This window comes from Podarcis raffonei, chromosome 9 (genome assembly GCF_027172205.1).
Source record: "Podarcis raffonei isolate rPodRaf1 chromosome 9, rPodRaf1.pri, whole genome shotgun sequence".
Lineage (NCBI taxonomy): Eukaryota > Metazoa > Chordata > Lepidosauria > Squamata > Lacertidae > Podarcis > Podarcis raffonei.
In genome coordinates, this window is record NC_070610.1 from 28,933,825 (window position 1) to 28,955,765 (window position 21,941).

At 42.3% G+C, this 21,941-nt stretch overlaps 1 protein-coding gene across 7 annotated transcripts in view; it reads left to right on the forward strand.

Moving 5' to 3' along the window:
• Positions 1-21,941, forward strand: part of FAT1 (FAT atypical cadherin 1) — a 131,195-nt gene that overhangs the window by 12,470 nt on the left and 96,784 nt on the right. The gene's annotated exons all lie outside the window — the stretch shown is intronic.

Sequence of the window (21,941 nt, forward strand, 5' to 3'; positions counted from 1 at the left end):
AGTACCTGGGAAACCCAATTTGAATTATATTTTTTTCCTGTTGAAAAATCTCCTGAGGTGGGAGATCTCCTTCATCCTGCATTGTCTCACAGGCAGCCTTCCATATCCTGCATGTTGGTGGTGGGCGGAGCCAGAGGGAAAAAGGGGGCAGAGCAACAAATATAAATATTACCTTTGTACAGTAAGGTGCATTTCAGGAGCCATGTACCAGTCAAAGGTTTCTATATTGCTGAACCCATCTATCCATCTAGTCAAGAGAATTTAGAACTTAGGAGGCAATTATTGCCTGGGAGTAGACAGCATTGAGCACTATTAGATTTACTTTAGGGTAAATACGCAGCAAATCCATTTGTTTTTAAGAGAGGTCTGCAAACCACCTTTCCAGTTAAAATTCACTCCGTGACTACCCTGCACAATGCACAAAATGCCCTCAAAATCAAAATAGTCAATATTTACTAATTTTGAGGTGCTGAACACGCAAATGACAATAAAATGTGTCACTTTGCTCCTGTTTAGGAGATACAAAAATAGTAATGTGTAAACAACTGACTCCGCATTGAGTGCATAATTTCATTTGGCAACGCTGTATTCTTCTAAGACAAACATTTAATATATTTAGGTGCCAGGGACAATGTTTCTCTTCAGGCGAAAACATTTCTCTTCAGCCAGGAGTTTGGCTGATTAACATTTTATGACTTTTTAAACGTGTTTGTGGTAGAGAGTTATTGGGTTGTTTTTGTTTCATTATGTATTTTGTATTCTCGTTTTTTTTTTCCTGTTGTGAACCACCCTGGGATCTTCAGGTCTACAAATTTAATAAGTTATCATCATCATTACCCAATGCAAGATGAATGGACAACTAGGAACATTGTCAGGTCACATGATTATTGGAGCTCACTGCCAATTTAGTACAAATGGAACCTGCAACAAAACAATGCTGTTGATTCCCTGTTGGAAGTGTTTTTGTCTCTTTTTATTTCAACCCTTTCTCTTTTTATTTTTTAAATTTATTATTACATTTATATCCCAACTTTCCTCTGAGGAGGTCAAAGGGACATGCATAGTTCTCTGCCTCTCCATTTTATACTCATGCCCAGTGAGGTACATGGATTAGGCTGAGAGACCGTGACTGGCCCGAGGTCACCCAGTTAGCTTCACAAGTGGCGATTTTGAACCCTGGTCTCCCAGATATTAAAGCAACACTCCAACCTGAAGGTTTCAAAGGACAGGTAGACTAATATAGACAGTGGTGCTTGAAGATAGCCTGGATCCTGCTTCTTTATTTTGATGGTGAGATAACGAAAGTGGATGAGGCTTAAATCTGAGTTGGTATGCATAGGATGGCCCTGTTAGTCCCCAACTGACAAAAGTACAGTGGTACCTCGGATTAAGCACTTAATTCATTCTGGAGGTCTGTTCTTAACCTGAAACTGTTCTTCACCTGAAGCACCACTTTAGTTAATGGGGCCGCTGCGCCGCCGCTGCACGATTTCTGTTCTCATCCTGAAGCAAAGTTCTTAACCTGAGGTAGTATTTCTGGGTTAGTGGAGTCTGTAACCTGAAGCGCATGTAACCCGAGGTACCACTGTATGCTGGACTATAATCCTAGAATTCTATATTGGATGCATAGGGTCTGTTTAGCATGCTTTTTAACAAAGTGTCATGAATAAATTGGATCAGAAGCCTAAGACATCCCCGTGGACATAACAGCCACACGATTCTTTAATAATTCGGTTTTGTTTCCAAATGGAAGATGGGCTGCTCTTAAATAAATACTCAGTTTGCTTTTTGATGAGAGAATGTGCTGAGGGCGGTGGTGCTCCTCCTTAAAGATCCTGCTGGAAAACACTCATAGGGATTGGTAAATAGGAACTCAACATGAAAGCTTGGGGTTCTTCTATTCCTCTCTTTCTAGCTGCTTGAAAGTTAGCATTGTTTAGCAGTGACCCCTATTGACTGGGTCATAGCCTGGTCTGATGGAAACAGCCCAGCCCAGGAGAGAACTGAGATTTACTGACCTTGGGTGTGAAACAGTTGCATTTCGACTCGAGATTTCCTTGTAAATGAGAATCAGTTCATTCAGTGAAGTATGCATGGAGGTGAATTTTTTTTTAAAGGTCTGTGTCTTTTCCTTGGAAAACATTTGACAAGCAAAAGGAGTCTTGAAAGGAAATAATTGTCAAAAGCTGTGGAAGGTGGTGCTTGTTATATTGCTGCTGGTACAGCTGTCATATTGCAGATGAATTTCCTATTGAAACATCTGCTTAGCTTTTGAAGTCTAGATTAAGGTCAGTGAGGGGATGTGGGAATGATAGCATAATAACGTTTACTCTTTTTCTTTCAAGATTTTACATGTATGATTTGGAAACCTTTTGAAAAGGGATAGACATAGGCCAACAAGGCCTGGCATTCTTCCACTTTTATGTAGCAACCTGTAGCACTCAAATTCTGGAATCCTGTTTTTTAAAGTAGCCTGAATACACATGCATAATTCGATGTATATTGCTGACAGTTAAAGTTACCTGAATCTGAATCAGTTAAATCTGCATTGCTTCCACTCTCATGTACCTGCAAGATGTCGCAGCATCTTGTGAAAAAACGAAGAATGTCACTCAAATCATAGAACTGTAGAGTTGGAGGGATCCCAAGGGTCATCTAGTCCAACCCCCTGCCATGCAGGAATCTCAGCTAAAGCATCCATGACAGATGGCCATCGAACCTCTGCTTAAAAACCTCCAAGGAAGGAGAGTCCATAACCTCCCAAGGGAGACTGTTTGACTGTCTAATTTGAATTAGAAATCCAGATAATATTGTTGCAAGCCACCCCAATCCCTGAGCAGTGTGATATTCCAGAGGTTCCAGGCCTTCACCTAGGGTCTATTTCCTTTTGGAAATGAGGCACAGTGGTGAGTTTAAGGTTTATTTACACCAGTGATGGCCAAACTTGGCCCTCCATCTGTTTTGGGACTACAACTCCCATCATCCCTAGCTAACAGGACCACTGGTCAAGGATGATGGGAATTGTAGTCCCAAAACAGCTGGAGGGCCAAATTTGGCCATCACTGATTTTTACGTATATATAAGCTGAGCCTGTGATGAAGGGGTTCACAGCATCAATACCCCAAAAGCATCTTGTTTCTTCTATAGCCACAGCCTTTGATTCAAACAGACGTCAAACATCATGTGCTACATTTCTGGCTGTTCAGTTTGCTGCCTTTTTGCTTAGTGATGTCACACACTCTGCCGTTATCTGTATAAGTCCTTTGATGCTTTGTTCTCTTACTGGCCCATCAGCTGGGAGGCTAGCTTGTCTTAGTTAGCTTTTAACACTTCCTAGATCCAGGGATTAGAGTGACCTAGTACTCAGCTTAACATCCAGAAGCTTGATTAAATTCTAACACTTGCTGGTTCTCGGGATTATGGTAGTCTTCTACCCACAAACTCATAATAATATAATTGGTGGCTATTTAATATACTGTTTTGCTCAACATCTAGGAGGGAAGACAGAAAATGCTGAATATATGGAGATAAGGAACAAATGCAATGCTCTCAAGTTAATGTATCAAATTGTTCAATAATATTATTTAAAATATCTGGACTCCTTTCTGCATAGAGTTCAACATGGGGAAACTTTCCGAATCTATCCTAAAAACAACAGGCCCACACAAGTGAAATGTACAATTACAGAATCACACAGTCACATTTAAAATACTGTCTTACCTTGGATCCCCAACGCCTTGTAAATTGAACATTTTGGCTTCCGAATGCCCCAAACCTGGAAGCGAGTGTCCTGGTTTGCAAACGTTCTTTGGAACCCGAACGTCCGACGGGGCTTCTGCGGCTTCTGATTGGCTGCAGGAGCTTCCTGCTGCCAATCAGAAGCCAGAGTTTGGTTTCCAAACATTTTGGAAGTGGAATGGACTTCCAGAATGAATTCTGTTCGACTTCCAAGGTGCGACTGTATCTGCTTATGCTAGCAGTTCCAGTCCCTTAAGTTATTGGAGGAAGTTATGGAGTCGGTGCCTCAACATGGAAAGCTGTGCTCCAAATCCTCTCTCCTCAACCACACGGGCAATGCTGAACAAAGCATGAAGCTTCAGGTGCCTCAAATGAAGGCATGTGGGGAATAATGTGCTTTTGGATGCTTGCTTGATTTTTGCTTTTAAGGTAGAAACCAGCACTTTGCATTTAGAAGCAAAACGTCAGCCAGGCTAATTGATCCATAACTGAAGAGTGGCTGAATTTTTGTACCAGTTGATGCTTCCAAACCCTTTTCAAAGGAATCTGCCACCGCAAAGAGCATTTCAATAATTTGGGGGTGAGGTTACCAATCAATGGGAACAATGACAAGCCAGCTTACCAACAAAGGCAAAGAGAGGCTTCTCCCAGCCCCCTGCACCACCTGTGAATCCAGAAGCAGTGTAGGATTCTGGAGGTCCTTTCCCATGTATACCATATGTTTCTTCCAGCAAACATACAAACTGTGAACAATGTATATGTCTTTAAACCAGGCTGATTAATCGCTGTGTGTATATGTATGAAAGAGGCATCATCCATGCTTTGCATCAAGGAAGGAACTTGTGATCCTCCAGATGTTCTTCAATCCTAGCTCCTATCAGCCTCAGCCAACATGGCAATTGGTGAGGAATGATGGGAGTTGTAGTCCTGCATATTCTGGAGGGTTCCCAGTCACTGATTTACATGTTGCTTGGAGATAATTAGTTTTATATGCTTCAGACACATTTGCTTCACAAATTGGAGCTTTTGTACGTACCTCAAATGGCGGCATCTTAATGTATTGTGTTATTGGACTTCAGAGTCCGTCGTAGGTTGGTTGGTTGGTTGGTTGTTTTTTTAAGTCAGTAAGTGTTTAAGGACAAATAATTAAAATCTATGTGCAAGGAAAGGGGTCTTAACACCTGATCATTTTTCTGTGCAAAGATTATACATTGTGTACATGCTCACTTGTGAGGTGGCACACACAAGCATTTGATTGATAAAATAACAATGGCTTGAAGGCTGGAATAGCTTCCTGATCCCTATACCTGTGTCATAATGAACACTTGGAGCTTGCTGCACAAGTGAAGTATGTATTTTTTTTTCTATAGAGAGGTTATCTACATTAAAGTAAAAGGTCAGATATGAAGTGGGCTACGATCTCTTTAAAAAGCAAAGAATTTTTAGCCTCGGGATTAAGAATCTCACAGCCTTTGCCTGCAGTGAAGTTGGAACATGCTCTGCTTTACCTTTGGTCAAAAGTTAAAAGGGGTCCCATGACTCGCTTCGTATTATGTGAGAACAGCAGGCGTTTCCATTTAGAACTTCTGCTTGCCTTTAATATTCTTTCTTTTTATGTTAAAATTGGCATGTCTTGTCAGACTTACTCTTGCAGACAGGAATTTAGCAACTGTTTAACTAATTGGGTGTGTTCCATAGCCCTGGGGACTGTTCCTTCACCTTTCCTGGGTAGTTTAATAATCCCTTCCCCCCCTCCACCTTGTCTGTCTCCCCACTATTTCTTTTGGTGTGAGTGCTGTAAGGGAGGAAAATACAGATATGATTAACACAAACCAAAGGCTAACTTCAGCAAGTGTTGCAGTTGAATTAAAGTTCATATTTCTTTCTTGTTACTCAGTGCCTGCTTCTCAGTGAGCAGAAAAGGAGGATCAGGGAGTGGCATCATGGGAAGGTACAGGCAACAACTGATTTGCATGGATGTTATGCTCCTGAATCCTGCGCATGTTGGTGGAGCAGGCATAAGCCTGCTCTGGCCACTTCCAGGTTGGAGTGATGTGCACATGCGCAGTCATGCATCAATTGGAGGTGCGTAAGTTGGTCGTTGCCTGTACAACAATATCCGCTGAGCGATGATGTCCTGGTGCAATTCACCTCACTCCCAAATTTTTGGCTCCTAATAAAATATGAGTAGCGCTTAGTAACCAGGCATGCATTGAACCCTTACTGAGAAGGCAAATTCTGTATGCCGGAGCAATGTCATGCTGATGCCTTTATCTTTGTATCTAAATCAGCACGGATGGCAGGCTACTGCTGCAAGTGGCCTTGTGCCACTGCAGTGTGTACTCAAAAAAGCTAAACAATGGTTCTTTCACATCATGGAGCAGAGCTATGTGTCTCCTGGACCAGCTGCCAGTGAGCTAATGGGCTCAATGCAAGATGTCTGTACTAGAATGAATGCAAAGCCCTCAATGGCTTGAGACCCAAGGAGCTTTAAAAGCACCCTTTCCGCAATATCAACCACTTGCAACTGGCTCTGTTGATGGTGCTGCCATTGGGGGTTGGCAGGGCCTTTTTGTTGGTGGGTCCATGTTGGGGGAATGCCTTGTTGTGAGTCCCTGTCAACCAGGCAGCACCACAGTGTCTCCCTCATTATTAACTTACAGGTGAAATTCAAAAACATGTTTACCCCAAGTATTTGAAGATACTGTTCCTGGCAACACTGACATTATATTCCCTGTAAAAGAAGGCAAATGCTTCTTTGTTTTCAGAAGTTTTAATTGCATTGTATTATTGATGATGCCCTGGCTCCTTTGGGATGAAGGCTGGGAAATAAATTTAATGAATAAATTATTGGTGCGGAACCTGTGGCTTTCTAGATGCTGTAGAAGTCCAACTTTTAGTGGCCCTGCTGGCATGGTCCATGGAGGGAGATGATGGGAGTTGGAGTCTAGCAACTCTTTCAGAGCCACAGACACTGAGCAGCATTTGAATCCCTAGTTTGCTGACCAATTGAGCCTCCAAACAGCAGGTGAGGTGATAAACCTGTGTCTGGATTGTACCACCTCAGGTCGCAGATCATGTTCTTAAATGTCTCTCCATAGCAACAACAAAAAGAAAAGCATTGTGGAAGCTAGAAGCCTTCCTCCCAATATCTAATTTGCTATACGAACAGGGTAATATTTTAATGCGCAGGCACAGTCCTATCAGGTGTGTAAAGTGGTAGAATTGAGAAATAGGTTTGCCTACTCATTCAATGAAGCAGAAATGCAGCGCTTAGTTAAACTGGAACTCCCTCCTCCAGGAGACAGTGATGGGCACCAACTTGGATGGCTTTAAAAGATGGAACCAATTCATGGAGGAGAGGGCTATCTCTGGCCATCTGCTATGATGGCTATGCCCTCCCTCCACAGTTGGAAGCAATAGTGATTCCAAATACCAGTTGCCGAATGCCACAGGTGGGGAAAGGGCTCTTGTGCTCGTGTTCTGCTTCTGGTTTCCCACAGGCATCTGGTTGGCCACTGTGAGAACTGGACTCTGGACTAGATAGGTAACTGGCCTGGTCCAGCAGGCTCTTCTCACGTTCTCACCTTCTGTTGGAGAGAACTAAGCCTAACATGCGGCAAACAGACACCAGAATGATGCTTGAAGTTGATCGGTTTCTACCATTCTGTAGAACTTCACAAGCCCTTTTCCTCTTCGGTCTGATGTACATTTTATACTATCCACTACCTGGTCACATCTTCATTCTGTGACTTTTCACTCCACTTCTAAAACTATTAGTGCTGGTTTTTCCAGATCTCATTCCTCCCCAGCCCCACAGTGCATCTTATTCTGATGTGTAAACAAGAGAAGCATACTATGGCAGCCAGTGCTAGGCATTACAGTGGACACTTGGGTTGTGAACGTGATCCGTGTGGGAAGCACGTTCGCAACCCGCAGCATTCACAACCCGCAGTGCCGTGTGTGTGCATGCGCGGGTCGCGATTCGGCGCTTCTGCGCATGCACAAAGTGCAATTTAGCGCTTCTGTGCAAGCGCCGAAACCCGGAAGTAACCAGTTCCGGTACTTCTGGGTTCGGCGCGGTGCACAACCTGAAATCACGTAACCCGAAGGTATCTGTAACCCAAGGTATGACTGTACACTAGGGAAGTTATGTGTGGAAAATCACAATGATAAAGAAACAGGGGACCAAATGCTGTCACATGTGTCCCAGCAATTAACTTTGGCTTGGGGAAATCGGTATACAGTAGCAGTGAGCTTCCCACCCCCACCCTATCCTCTTTTTGGCTGGGGTCCTAATCTGCTGTGCTGTGAAAAATTTGGTCTGGAATTTTCTGCTTGGTCCAAGAGCAAATGGCCTTGTCGTGCCCGTCATGTATTGTTAAAAAAGCAGACTGCGTGAAAGTGACGGCAGATAAAAGCGGAATGTGTGTACTGATTATGTCTGTATAATTTTTGGTGCAGCAGTGGTGTCCTTCTCCTTTGCCTTACTTGCACAAAAGATTAGTGGCAACCGTAGTTCAGCTCTTTTCATCTATTGTCTCAGAAGCATGGCATTTCCATTGTAGCTAATTTTGAAGTGCAAGGACGCATGAAGAGGAGAACTTCCAGAACACATACCTTGCTGCATGGATTTGATTTCTTGTGTAGTGCTATGTTGAAATCCTTTGTCAGGTGGAAGTGGTGGGGAGTAAGGGAGCAGTTGCCTGCACTTAAATGGATGCGAGGTTTTTGTTCTCCTTTTTTACTGACCTGAGCAGTTAATGATCAACAACTGTTATGCCACTTGGGTTAGGAATGTTGATTGCTTTTTGGGGGGGAATTATATGGGCAATTATATAAGCAGAAGGTTTGGTAATTCACTGTGAAATTAGGTTGCATAGTGTGATAGTTAAGATATGGCCTTCAAATATTATTTACATTTTTATTGGTAATTAGGAATAGCTGCAAAAGGCGTATTGGGTTAGCTTTTTACCAGTTTTAGCAATGATTTACTGAATAACGTTCTTAATTTTGCTTTGAAAAATGCAGCTGTTGCTATGGGTTTCTTACCATGCACAACATTTTCTGCATTGAGAAGGAAGCAGATCCATAAAGGCTTAGAAACAGAATGTCATATATCATAGAGCTGGGTTGTAGAGAGAGAGACCCAAGATGTCTTTGGCCACCATGTTTCTACAAGCTACATGCTAAGAACTCAAAATAAAAAGGTAAAGCGAGCCCTGACCATTAGGTCCAGTCGTGGCCGACTCTGGGGTTGCAGCGTTCATCTCGCTTTATTGGCCGAGGGAGCCGGCGTACAGCTTCCGGGTCATGTGGCCAGCATGACTAAGCCATTTCTGGCGAACCAGAGCAACGCACGAATACGCCGTTTACCTTCCCACTGGAGTGTTACCTATTTAGTTTAGACATTTGGTGGCTGCCTTTGCATGTCATGGTAAACCATGGCTTACCAAGCACAGGTGAATTACTCCTGCTTTGCTCTTTGTTGCCCCTCCTGGGAGGAAACAAACCACAATCCTTGATTTAGAGCTGTGTCCATCGCTGGCTCCCGGCCTATAGAGCAAGATGAGCGCACAACCCTAGAGTCTGGCAAGACTGGCCCGTACAGGCAGGGGTACCTTTACCTTTACCTTTACCATCACATCATTGCAGTTTGTTTCACTTCCACTTCCACCAAGGTTTGTTCTTGGCTTATACTGATCATGGTTTATTGGTCTGAAAAAAACCACAGTCCTTGGTTTGGGTGCAACACGAAGCCAGGGATTGTTGTTTGTTTCCTCCTAGTGCAGGCTGGGGGAGTAGAGAGAAGCCAAGTGGGCACGATTTGCTTGTGTTCGGTAAACCACGGTTTATGGTTACTGTGATGTACTAATGAGTCCATTGCATTGCAGCAGGTAAAATGGTACAGTATTTTCAGCAGCAGGATCAATACACAGCCCATAAGTTGTGATTTAAGGGGCTGTTGTCCACCACATCAGTTCCTTCCAACATGTCCCATTGTTAAAAAAGTCCTTTCATTTTAGCATAGCATCTGGCACTAGAGTCTTATGCTTGATATTCAGTGTGATAAGTTAGTGGATTACAGCATTTCTTGATGACTTGCATGCATGTGAGCCATCCCAGATCAAAACCCACAGGTTTCTGGGGGTAGGAAGACAGCTGCTTGTAGCCTTCATCAGAGAAACAGATGGGAGTAATGGGGGCCACTGGAGAGAGTGGTTGAGGAGGGGGATATTTTGATGAGAATAAAATGGAAGCTCTGTGGGTTTCTAGGGAACTATTGCACTTGCATGCTGATACCATTTTGGAAAGTGCTCCAGCAGGGCGCTTCCTGTGTGAGAGTGTTTCCAAAGTGATTTGCAAATGTGCATGGAGCTTCTGTGGCGACATGGAACACGGTACTAATGGAGCTTCATGTGTTACATAGTGTGTGATTCACAGGAGGGGTAGATGTCCTCCCATGAAGAGTTCTGCCAGCCTAGTGAGTGGATGAATTGGTTCCAAGTATCGAGTGATCCAGTAATATATGCACATCGCATGTATGAACTAGCACCATATCAGCATAGTGTGATGGAATGCCAGTAATGATGATTCCAGAATGGGGTGCCATACCTGCTGAGAACCTCAAAATGAAAAGCCCTATGAAAAATTGGTAGCTTTCTTCAGTAAGCTGAGTGGCGCCTTGTTTAGAGTTTGGCAGTAGTTGTGTGTGTCTTTTTTTAAAAAAAAATCTAAAATTCTTCTTTAAAATATTTCTAGTCGTGTTATACTAGAGCCTAGTGTAATTCCCGTCTGTTTTCTTAAAATTCTGGATGATTGCCAACCTCTGGTTCACACCCCCTGTACATTTTCTTCTGTGCTTCCTACAAGAAATATAAGCAGCGCTGTTGTTTGCACTTTGCTGAAACTTTGCTGACAACACAATAGTTGGCTCTTTGCTTTTCTGCTGTGTACTCTCAAGCTTTTTCCATGTCCGAACACCAGAACTTTTGCAACATAGAACTGTTTCAGTATATAACAACTGTATTACTTGTCCCATAATTTGACATGCAACCCAACCTAGTTAACTGAGGGGGAAAAGCTTGAGCTTTTAAAATAACCGCAAACTGAGATAACAATAGGAGCTGTCTGCTTTGGTCCCAAAAGATTTATTGAACTGGAAATAATATGTTGAGTTCTAAGGCAGCCCAATCAGGGAACCTAATTGCTTTTTTTTAAAAAAAAAACTCATTGTCTTGAAGTATGCTTACACTTATTTTGTGACAGAGAAGACTTCTCATTCAGCTCCCCCATTTCCTCCAGATATTGTAGTACTGGACTCCAGTTTCTGTAGACTCAACTAATAGTAACATGCTGCTGCTGTTAGTTTGCTTATTTTTTAAAAAATATATTTAAGTCCATTTTGCTTAAGTGAAATCCATCACTTATATTTGAGAATACATATTCAGAATTTAAATATGAATATGGCACATGCAGTACAGAATGTTCTTTGTTTAACTTTGTCAGTCTGGCAAAACACACACAAACCCCCACCCCTCCAAAACACATACACACATATAATTGGCAAATGTAAAGCATCCTTTTATGTTGTTTCAAAATAGGTTTGCAGTGCGAAGCTAATTTTCATCCCATCTAGTTTGTATAAACAATGATGAACCTCATTTTAAAAATATACATATTTTCTGAAGCAGCTTTGTGAGGTACATTCTTGATCAGAAATTGCTGATCAGAAATCATAAGTTTCTTAGGAGCTTCTTCAGGTTACAGGAAAGAACAGGTTTCATGTTTGTGGGGTGTACTATAATTTGAGATGCACTTAGAATTAAAGAATACAGAGCCCAGGAGTTTAGAGCTGAATGAAACTCATAGTCCTTCCACATAAAAATTCGCTGCTGGTTAACCCCCCTCCCCTCGGGCAAGCTTTCTTCATGTAAGTATAATTTAGTGGTGTGTGCATCATTTTGTTGTGACCATTGTTAAACAATTTTGAGTAAAAAAATCATTGCCAGTTTACTTCAAATCCAGAGATTTACCAGTAGATCTCAATCAGTGTTAGGCTTACATTTGAAAATACCTGTTCATAAAAGGATATGGTGGAATTCAAATTGGAAATTTTGCTGCTGAAATGGGTCCATTTGTGACTCAGTGGAGATTTCTGGGCACCAGGTTGACAGCCACTGTCCATAATTGATACCATTTCCACTGTGTGTGTTTCCCCTTGCATTCTGGACAAGTGAATTGTTGTAAGAGCAAGCAATGTAGCTGAGATCACAGAATCGTGGAATTGTAGCATTGGAAGGGACACGGAGGGCCATCAAGTCCAAACCCCTGGCAAATAGATATTCCATTGTGGCAACCGTAAACTAGATTTAAGGATGCCATTTGGCACCTAGCTTAGATATCTGAGCTAACACTCATCAATCTTCTGTTCACTTGACCCTCTAAGTTAGGGTTGCAATATTTTTAACTAGCCCTACTCCTATGCCTTTTTTCAGCAGTTCAGAAATGAAGCAGGTGAAGCTTTCCTTGGGATGGAGATGAGCGACAGTGCATGTCTCATCTTTTAACTTTCTGTATGTGAGCCATAGAACATGGCTTGGTAGTAGCACAGGAAAACAGGTCCATGGCAGTTTTACTTTCTATCCTGGCATGTGAACACAAAACACAACAGTGATCTAGATGTGAACAGCTGTGTCTGTATGATTAGCAGTGTTGCACATGGCTACTCAGAAGTAAGACTCATTGAGTTTAGTAGGGCTTAACTACCAGGTAAGCGATGAGGCTTAAGAGCATCTTAATATTCACTGGATTGTTTTCTGCATTCAGAAACAAGATATTGTTATTAGTAAATATTCTGGCATGCTTTGACAGAATAAAGTGGTGACAGATATCTTGGATGTAGGCTTAGTGAAATGTTTGTGTACCTGTTGTGTACTTTAGTGTTTCTTAAAAATACTGACAGGAATGAGCCAGCAGTAAATCACCTGAGCAAGTTGGAGTTAATTCTTTATTAGCAAAAACAGGATCTGCACCGGAGTGTCGAGCCTAATGAGCACAGCAACTCATCTCTGCAGTCTTGCCCCCACGAAGCAGTTGCGGATACTGAAGTTCCCTTCCTCTACAAGGTGAGGAAGCTTCCCCAAGCAAGCTGAGACTGTGCCTTTGTGCTTGTCTTTGCTCCTCCGGCTTCAGGTCTCTCCTGGTCCTGGGAGACCAGAGGGGAGGGGAACTTGTTGCAGCAGGAGGGGGAGCCACTCATGCCTCCTCACCAGCTGGACTTCTCTTGGCCTCCCTCCTCTCCTCCTTCAGCTTCTGTTTCTGGACTGGTCTCTGGCACAGGCTCTCCCTGCTCACTAACCCTATTACCTCTTCAGCTTCTGACACTTTTTCTCCCCAGTCTTCTCCCTCTGACATTATCATCCCACCACCAATCCCCATGTGCTGAGCCTTCTTCCCTTGGGGGTTCCCCAGCTGGTTCCTCTCACCAATTCCTCTGCATCCAACCAGACCTGAAAAGTACACAGTCACATTAGCACACTGTGACTTTCATGTGTGAATCTTCCCATCCAGCTTAAAGTTGGACCCAGATACTATTCACCACCAGAGCCATAGTTTAGACCAGGCTTCCTCAACCTTGGCCTGCCAGATGTTTTGAGACTACAGTTCCCAGCATCCCTGACCACTGGTCCTGCTAGCTAGGGGTGATGGGAGCTGTAGGGCAAAAACATCTGGAGGGCCGAGGTTGAGGAAGCCTGGTTTAGATTGAGGAATGATGGAAACATGGTTCACACATGCATACATATGATGACCGTCAGCTGAACTGACTCCATTGCAAATAATACAGTGTTTGTAAAGTTCTCTTGATGTTAAAAAGAGATGGGATAGCTCATTCAGTCCACCATATGAGACATCCAGTGTTGAATATATACGTGTGGATCAAGGCCAGAGTTTATTTCTAAATGTTTGCAGTGTAACTCCCCCGCTTGAGTTTCCTTTCTCTTTCAGCCATTTAGGCTTGCATCACCCACAGAGTGCCATGCGAGCAGAACAGTTAATCTTACTTGAACTTACAAGTACAGAAGGAACCAAAAAGAACCATAAACCCAGGTCTTAAACAAAGATACAGATGTCAAAAGAAAACAGTTTCTTCTTACTTCAGATTAAGCTGTTGTTGGCTCCAGGATTTGTAAGCGGCAGCGTCATGCATGCTAACACAGAGCTTATGCACTAATACCAACGCAGCACATTCACTTGGAAAGGGCATCGTCTTTTTGAAGCTCGCGATGCTGCGAAACCTCTGCAGATAAACAACAGAAGCGTTATTTGTCTGTGCTGAAATCTGTTTGTCATTTGTGTCAGCTGTTTCAAATGGCCGGTGGAGAATTGTTGGAATTCTTTTGGAATGGGAAAATGCATTTATGGCAGGGTATACATAGCTTGATATGCTGAAGGACAATCAGAACAATTAGCAACATCCTCTTACCTTAATTCTATCCAATCAAAGTGGGATAGCTTAGGCACTGGTGAAGGTAGCTCTGAGTACGATGATTTAAAGCTGTATGTTTCGATCTTTAAAAGCTGGTGCTATTTACATTGTGTGTGCCTTATAAGGGAGATTGTTTTTTTCTAAAAAGATAGCATTGGGGCTGAGCAATATATCAATATATTGTCCAAATCAGTCCATATCGTGATTATCGGTTTCATAATTTTTGATCAGGCAATATATCGTGAATCATGTGTGTGTGTGTTATGCAAAAATCACAATGTGGGACAAACTCTGAAGCCAGCCAGTGCCTCTACATAGCTCCATCCTTATTTCAGACATTGTGACATATCAGTATATTGTGATGTTTAGCTGGTGATAAATAGCAGTGTGGAAAACCAGATATTGCCCTAGATAGCATTAAAAAAAGTTGTTAGCAGTACGGTGGTTATGAACTTAATTCGTTCGGGAAGTCTGTTCTTAACCCGAGGCGCACATTCCCTACATAGGCCTCCCGTGGCCCCGGAAGCGGATTGCATTCATATCCCGGGGCAAAGTTCGCAACCCGGGACACCTACTTCTGGGTTTGTGGAGTTCGTAACCCGAAGCGTTCATAAGCAGGACTGTTCGTAACCCGAGGTACCACTGTAGTTCTAAAACACAGCATTGTTCAGCTGAAAATGTGTGCCTTGCTGCGGTGTGTCTCTGTGAATAAATATCACTTAAAAAACTCACCAAACCAGATCTTTTTAACGTAGTTTGTTCTTTTGTGGTAAATGTATAAATTGTTAATTTGAACATGTATCATTAACACAGAAGGCAATAATGTTATTGTTGCTTGGTTACTAGGGCTGCAGTCCTGTTCCTAGTGGCTTACACTTTGCACTGCTGAAATCTGAGGGATTAAGTGCACCTAACTGGGCAGAGCATTCCAGCCCACGTTTCAGCATATAAGGGCTAAAAAAAATTCTGTTGCAGGTGGTGAATAACATTTAACGTAAACAGTCCTTTAGCAATTAATTCAGTGGCTTATTATTTCCATCCCTATCAGAATGATATTATGTATTAATAGGACACTCTGTTGGCTAATTAGTATCAATAAATGAGATTAACCAGGGAGACAAACCTTAAAACCTGCCTAGCAACCATACACTAACATTATTGCATAGCTGAACTTTGTTCCTGAGCAAGTACAAGTAAGCTTTGTATTCCTCCTGCCCTGAGATGTGTCTTCAAAGTAAGTGGGGAGAGGCAAAATATTTCACAAAAACAAGAAAATAAAACACCCTTTGGGTAAATAAAAGCACGTTGTTCACAGCAGGTCTTATTTTTTTCTGCAATGCAGTATTTGGTTTATAGTTGTATTTATACGGTGTACGAACTGACATTTCAGTTTAGATTTATTTTTATTATTTTTCAAAAAAAAAAAAGACTCTCTTCACTCCTCCTCCAGCAGAAGGATTGCTTCAAGGGGTTTTACAGGAGAAATGTTTGATTTTTTCCAACTGACATTTTAAGTGCTGAATAGTTCCTTGTTTCTATGACAGGATGTACTTTGTAGCTTAAATGCTTAGGGGCAACTGGTTTTGCCTACTTGAAACAACCACTAAAACCATGTGGTGCTGTTTGTTTGGCTTTTTCATGGGCGGCCAAGTAATACTCAGTTTTGTTGATATCTTGATTGGATGCTGTTAGCAAAACTGCAGACAAAGGGCTCGCTTGTGCTTTTGCTAGCTGGGACTTAGAGGTATGAGAAGTGTGGCTGCTTCAGGAGAGAGAAAGGAGCAATTTTTGCCCTTGGGAATTCTACAGGTTGAATGGCTTGAAAGCTTTTGCCTACAAAAAGCAGCACACTTGCTTAACTGTTGCTGTAACTAGCTGTGGTTTGGGAGTTGCTCCCTTTTCTGTAATTTACTGCTGACATAACTATGCATAAACTGGACCAACAGCTATGCAGAGAGATCTTATGATGAATTTAGACTGCATACAATTTTCCAAGTCTGATTTCTTTTTTTCTTTTTACTGGGTTAAACCTGGAGGCAGTCTGAAGGGCAAAAAGATCTGCTTTTAGAGTACGCGTTATCATCCATCACAGAAACCCATCTTTTGTGTTTCTGCATAAATAGAATTGATCTGGGCATGCCTCTTGATTGGAACAAAGGAAAATGGTTTTATTTTTGTTTAAGTATTTTTATATTCTGCCTTTTCCCCCAAGGAGTGCAATGGTTCTCTTGCCCTTTCCTGCATTTTATCCCTACAACAAACCTGTGGGGCAGGTTCGGCTGAAAGATAGTGGCTGGCCCAGTGACACCCACCCAGTTTGGGTCAGAGCGAGAATTGAACCCAGGTCTCCATGGTCTTAATCTGACACTCTAACCGCTATACCACCCTGGCTTTCCAAGTGGGGTCAGTTAATTTAGCAGACACGGATGGTGTGGTTTAAGGCAGCTTGTTGGTCAGGTTCCAGAGTTGGTAAACAAGCCTGGGATGAGGCAATACAAAGTAAGACATGTCTTTTCATGTTCTTTTCTTAAGGGTGAGTTGCTCAGATAAAGGAAGCAAGTGCAGGGCAGCAGTTACATAGGGCAGGTGTGGGGAATCTGAAGCCCATGGGCAGAATGTGGCCCTCTGGGTATTGGTATTTGGCCCTCTGAACTAGGGGCTCTTTCCAGACCCAAGTGTTCCTATTTTCTAAGAACCGTCCTGGATTTACAGAAGCCGTCCTGGTTTCTGATTTCGTCTCAGAATGTCCTGCTTTTCTTCAGGACACCCCTGTTTTCATCAAAGTAATGTTGGGGGGTGTGGGGTTATGCGACCCCCGAATCAAGGAGATAAGTAACTATACAATCTCCAGAAGACATTTGAAGGCAGCCTTGTATAGGGAAGATTTTTTTTACAAAATGTTTTATTATGTTTTTATGTATGTTGGAAGCTACCCAGAGTGGCTGGGGCAACCCAGTCAGATGGGCAGGGTATACATATGATGATGATGATCCTGATGATGGAATAAGATGTCCCTATTTTCTATTGGGGAAACATTGGAGGCTATGTCTTTCTAGGCCACACCACCCACTGGTGCTGCTCCTTGAGTGTTCTTACCTATCCAGAATGCGTCCTTGAACTCTGATAATGCCCCTTGCTTACTGGATGGAGGATAGAGGGGTGTGTGTGTGTGTGTGTAGAAACTGAACTCATGTGCAAAGATAAAATTTACATTCATCGCTTTGACCACTTTTATTGCACGTGACCATCAGAAGGCTCCCTAGAAGCAGCAGACATCAGACCAAATGACTGTCTCATGCTGAGAGCTATCCAGGTGGTACGGGGAGTCAGATACCTGGTTCATCCTACTTCTGCCAGAAACTTGAGTCTCCTGGTACCTTAACAAACAGAATGACACTATTTCCTGGAGCTTTGGAAACTTCTGGGAAGGGGTTTTCTGTGGTGAGTACAAAATAGCACTGTGGATGGGTGGTTGGAGCAAGTCAGGCATTTGTATATATTCCTTACCAAGCTTGTCCATTGGGTTTTGTAGGAGGCAAAGCTTATTATAGCAGTCATCTTTCTGAGTGTGTGGCTTGTCATTACCTAGCTTTTATTTGTTTTCTTTTGGAGCATACACAGTTGTTATTGGAGGATAACAAATGCAGAACATAATGGAACTTGGAGGAATAGTGATACAAGATTTATCTTGAGTGCCATGCATGCTGCAAATAAACAGGTCCATCTGTCTTCATTTCTATCTGGAAGAGAATTTGATCGTGCACTATGGGTTACTTTTTATTGTTATTTATGATGGCAATTGGTTGTGTGTTCATTTACTCTATGGATGAAAAATAGACCACAATTTTAATATGAATATTAAAGGAACATGAACATCATGGATGTCATCCTGCACCTAGTTGGCTTTCAGCTTTTGTGTCCTGCTGTCCTCCACTGAGCATAGTTTGGCATATATGAGGCATGGGTTACCCTCAATTTTCCTTGTAATAGTCTTGTTAGGCTGGGAAGATGTGACTGGCCCAAGATCAGCCACTGAGCTTAATGACTGAGTCAAGATATTGAACTCAGATCTTCCTGCTCCAAGTTAGATGGTTTATCTATTACACCACAGTGGATCACTTGCAAGCCAATTGCACCTATATTTTCTCAGAAGTAAATCCCATTGTGTTCAGTGGGGCTTAAAAAGGTAAAGGTAAAGGACCCCTGGCAGTTAAGTCCAGTCGCAAATGACTCTGGGGTTTCGGTGCTCATCTTGCTTTACTGACCGAGGGAGCCACCGTTTGTCCGCAGACAGTTTTTCCAGGTCATGTGGCCAGCATGACTAAGCCGCTTCTGGTGAAACCAGAGCAGCACATGGAAACACCATTTACCTTCCCGCCCGAGCGGTACCTATTTATCTACTTGCACTTTGACGTGCTTTTGAACTGCTAGGTTGGCAGTAGCAGGGACCGAGCAACGGGAGCTCACCCAGTTGTGGGGATTCGAACCACCAACCTTCCGATCGGAAAGCCCAAGAGGCTCAGTGGTTTAGACCGCAACGCCACCTGTGTCCCTCAGTGGGGTTTACTCCCAGGTAAATTTGCATAGGATTCAGTAATTAAGGGCTGTGATTCACCTTGAGCGTGTCCCACTGAAGGCATTTGAGGCTTACTTCTGAGGGAGACACTTGTAGGATTGCACTGTTAGTTGCTTGATAAATTCCATTGAACTTAATTGGATGCTGAGGAAGGTACAGAAGTGGGGTGGGGAAGCTGACGGACTTTTAAGGGCAATACAGTGGCACCATCTCTCTCCCTGGCCCCATCCCTCATTTAATAATACTGAATAGTGTTATTCTTCTAGTGCCACTTGTTTAGCGAAGGTGTTGATTGAGCAGCATAAAAATAATTTAAATTTGCGTAGGCTTTTTCTAAGTGCTCCTAACAGTTTACAGACATGTCAGGAACATTTGACAACATCTTTATGATAGTTCACCATTATTATCTCCACATTATAGACTGGTAGGTAGAGGCTACAAGGGTATAGATTGTATAAGGCCATTTGCTGGCTGGATAGCTCAGTTGGTTAGAGCGTGGTGCTGATAACACCAAGATTGCAGGTTTGATCCCCGTTTGGGGCAGCTGCATATTCCTGCATTTCAGGGCATTGGACTAGATTATCCTCAGGGTCCCTTCCAACTCTACAGTTCTATGATTCTAAGAGATTTCAGCCAGCACTGTTGGGTCATTCTTGTAAGCACTATACCATGCTAACACTTCTCGTCCGAAAAAGAATAATTAAGTACTTTTATTTTGGGTGCTACATATTTATTGTGCTTCTGAGGCTCAAGTGTTGTATATTTTGCAGTTTCAATTTATATTCTGCAGCTAGAAACTCTTAGCAGCCTGAGGCAATTCTTCAGTTTATCTCTATTCTTAAAATATTAATTGCTTCTTAAATCCTGAAGGCAGAAGCCATCTAATGAAATTAAGATGTTCGCTTCAAAAGAAAAGTTTCTACAACTTGTGCAAATGTGCATGCACACACAAAAATGTGAATGCAGCAGGTTGCTTCAGATGACAGATGTTCTGATCCTTCAAATAATGGTTTGGAAGATTGGAAAAGTGCAACACAAAACATGTTCCCCTCCCCCTCCCTTTTCACTCTCACATGTTTTGTCATTTGGGTTTTATTTTTGCAAGTCATGGTTTGGAGTTTGTTGCTAGCCATGAAATGCCTGATGACGATGTCACTGCAAATTTGGTTGGAGAAAATTGAAAATGGCACGATGCAGGGTGGAGAGAGGAGGAGCAGAGAGTGCAAAAGCCAATTGAATGTTGCTGATCTGTCAAACCATGGTTTGTAGTGGGGGTTCTTAATCTGTGGTCCATTGACCCCATGGGGGGGAGTTTCTGTGAACTAGGCACAATAGATATACTGTAGAGCTATGAATTGCCTTCATTTCCCCCCCCTATTACAGTGGTACCTCAGGTTACATACGCTTCAGGTTACAGACTCCGCTAACCCAGAAATAGTGCTTCAGGTAAAGAACTTTGCTTCAGGATGAGAACAGAAATCGTGCTCCGGTGGCGTGGCAGCAGTGAGTGGCCCCATTAGCTAATGTGGTGCTTCAGGTTAAGAACAGTTTCAGGTTAAGTACGGACCTCCGGAACGAATTAAGTACTTAACCTGAGGTACCACTGTACTTTTCACAAATTTCTTTGTGGGGAAAAATCTGGAGAGTGGGGAGTTTTCACCAGATTCTCTAAAGGGGTACATGTCTGCCAAAAGGCTAAGAAGCAATGGTTTGGGAAATACATATATATATTATTTGGGCAGTGTCACCCAGTAGCTCTGAACCAGTGTTCCTGATGAGGAATCCAAAATGTTTTACAGTAAATAAAATCGGGAACTCTGTTTCACAACTTTTGCCTGGTGAAAATGTTAAGATAAACTGTCATTTTCAACTCTCTCTCTCAAAAAAAACCAATAACCAAAAAAAAACAACAACAACCAACAACTTGCCTTGATGTAAAAATTGACATTTATGAGTCAACTGGCTCATAAATTCCCCACCCAATCTAACAGTATAGCTTGGTAGTTCCTTTTCTGTGGTTCCACAGATGGTAGATAACAAGGCCTGCTCATGGCAGCCTTTTATCATATCATTGTGTGGGTGGGGTGTGTGCTTAGCAAAACCAATCTTTGCTGCACTCTGGTCAGCACTCTTGATGCTTGAATGTCACTTGGGGCCACAAGTGTGCAGTCTGTTAATGATAAATCTCTGGGCTGGGGCCACACATGAGCACAGGGCAGGGAATACTGGCTAGGCAGGTGTTTTGGTCCATAGTAGTTGCCTTATGCTAAATGCTTTAAAGGTTGCAACTACTGGTCTCCATACAGTAATTCATTAGTTAAAATCATACACAGAATTCAAAGTATAATTTACTTTATTATACTTTATTTACTTCATATACTTATGCAAAGTATAATTTATTTTTGGCATAATGTTGTGTATAGCACATTGCAGGAACAATGCAAAAAGCGGCAGAAATGTGTGTGTGTTTTTAAAAGAAACGCCTAGCTTATTAGAATTCAGATTAATTAGGAATTGTAATCAATTTTTTGAGCATCATGTTCCGGAGGAGAAAATTTTTCCACTTTGTTTCAGATGTCACTCCCAGGATATGGTCTGCTTAACTGCATTTCCACGCAGTTGCTGGAAAAAAATAATAATAATTGCAGGTTTTGATTTCCATTACAGAGTCATTAATATTATTAATGAGAGTTCTGATGGATAAGCACACTTAAGGAGGATTATCTGTGGGAATTGGGGGCATTACTGTTTGCTAATGGGATAGAATTGGCATATGGAAAGTTGTGTCAGTCTGTAGCAAAATAATAAACCTGTTTTGGATTGTACATACTTAATTTCGGTGAGAAGAAACTCCCCTCTTTGCACTGAGGCTATTCAATTTGAGGGGAGTGGGGTCAGTACTGAATTGTTGTCTTTTCAAAGCAGGCATGATTTGTCATCTATAAGCTGTTGCAGTATGAACTAATTAATCTTTTTCTGCTACAGTGCTGCATTTATTAAATGCCTGCTTCTGTTGCCTTCAGTGCCATTCATAAAACATGCAGGTTACGTTCTGACTCACATTTGCAAGTGTGTATAAAGGGAGAATTTGAGCCAGTACTTTATTCGCTCACTGGGCATTTTCTGCATCTGTTAATC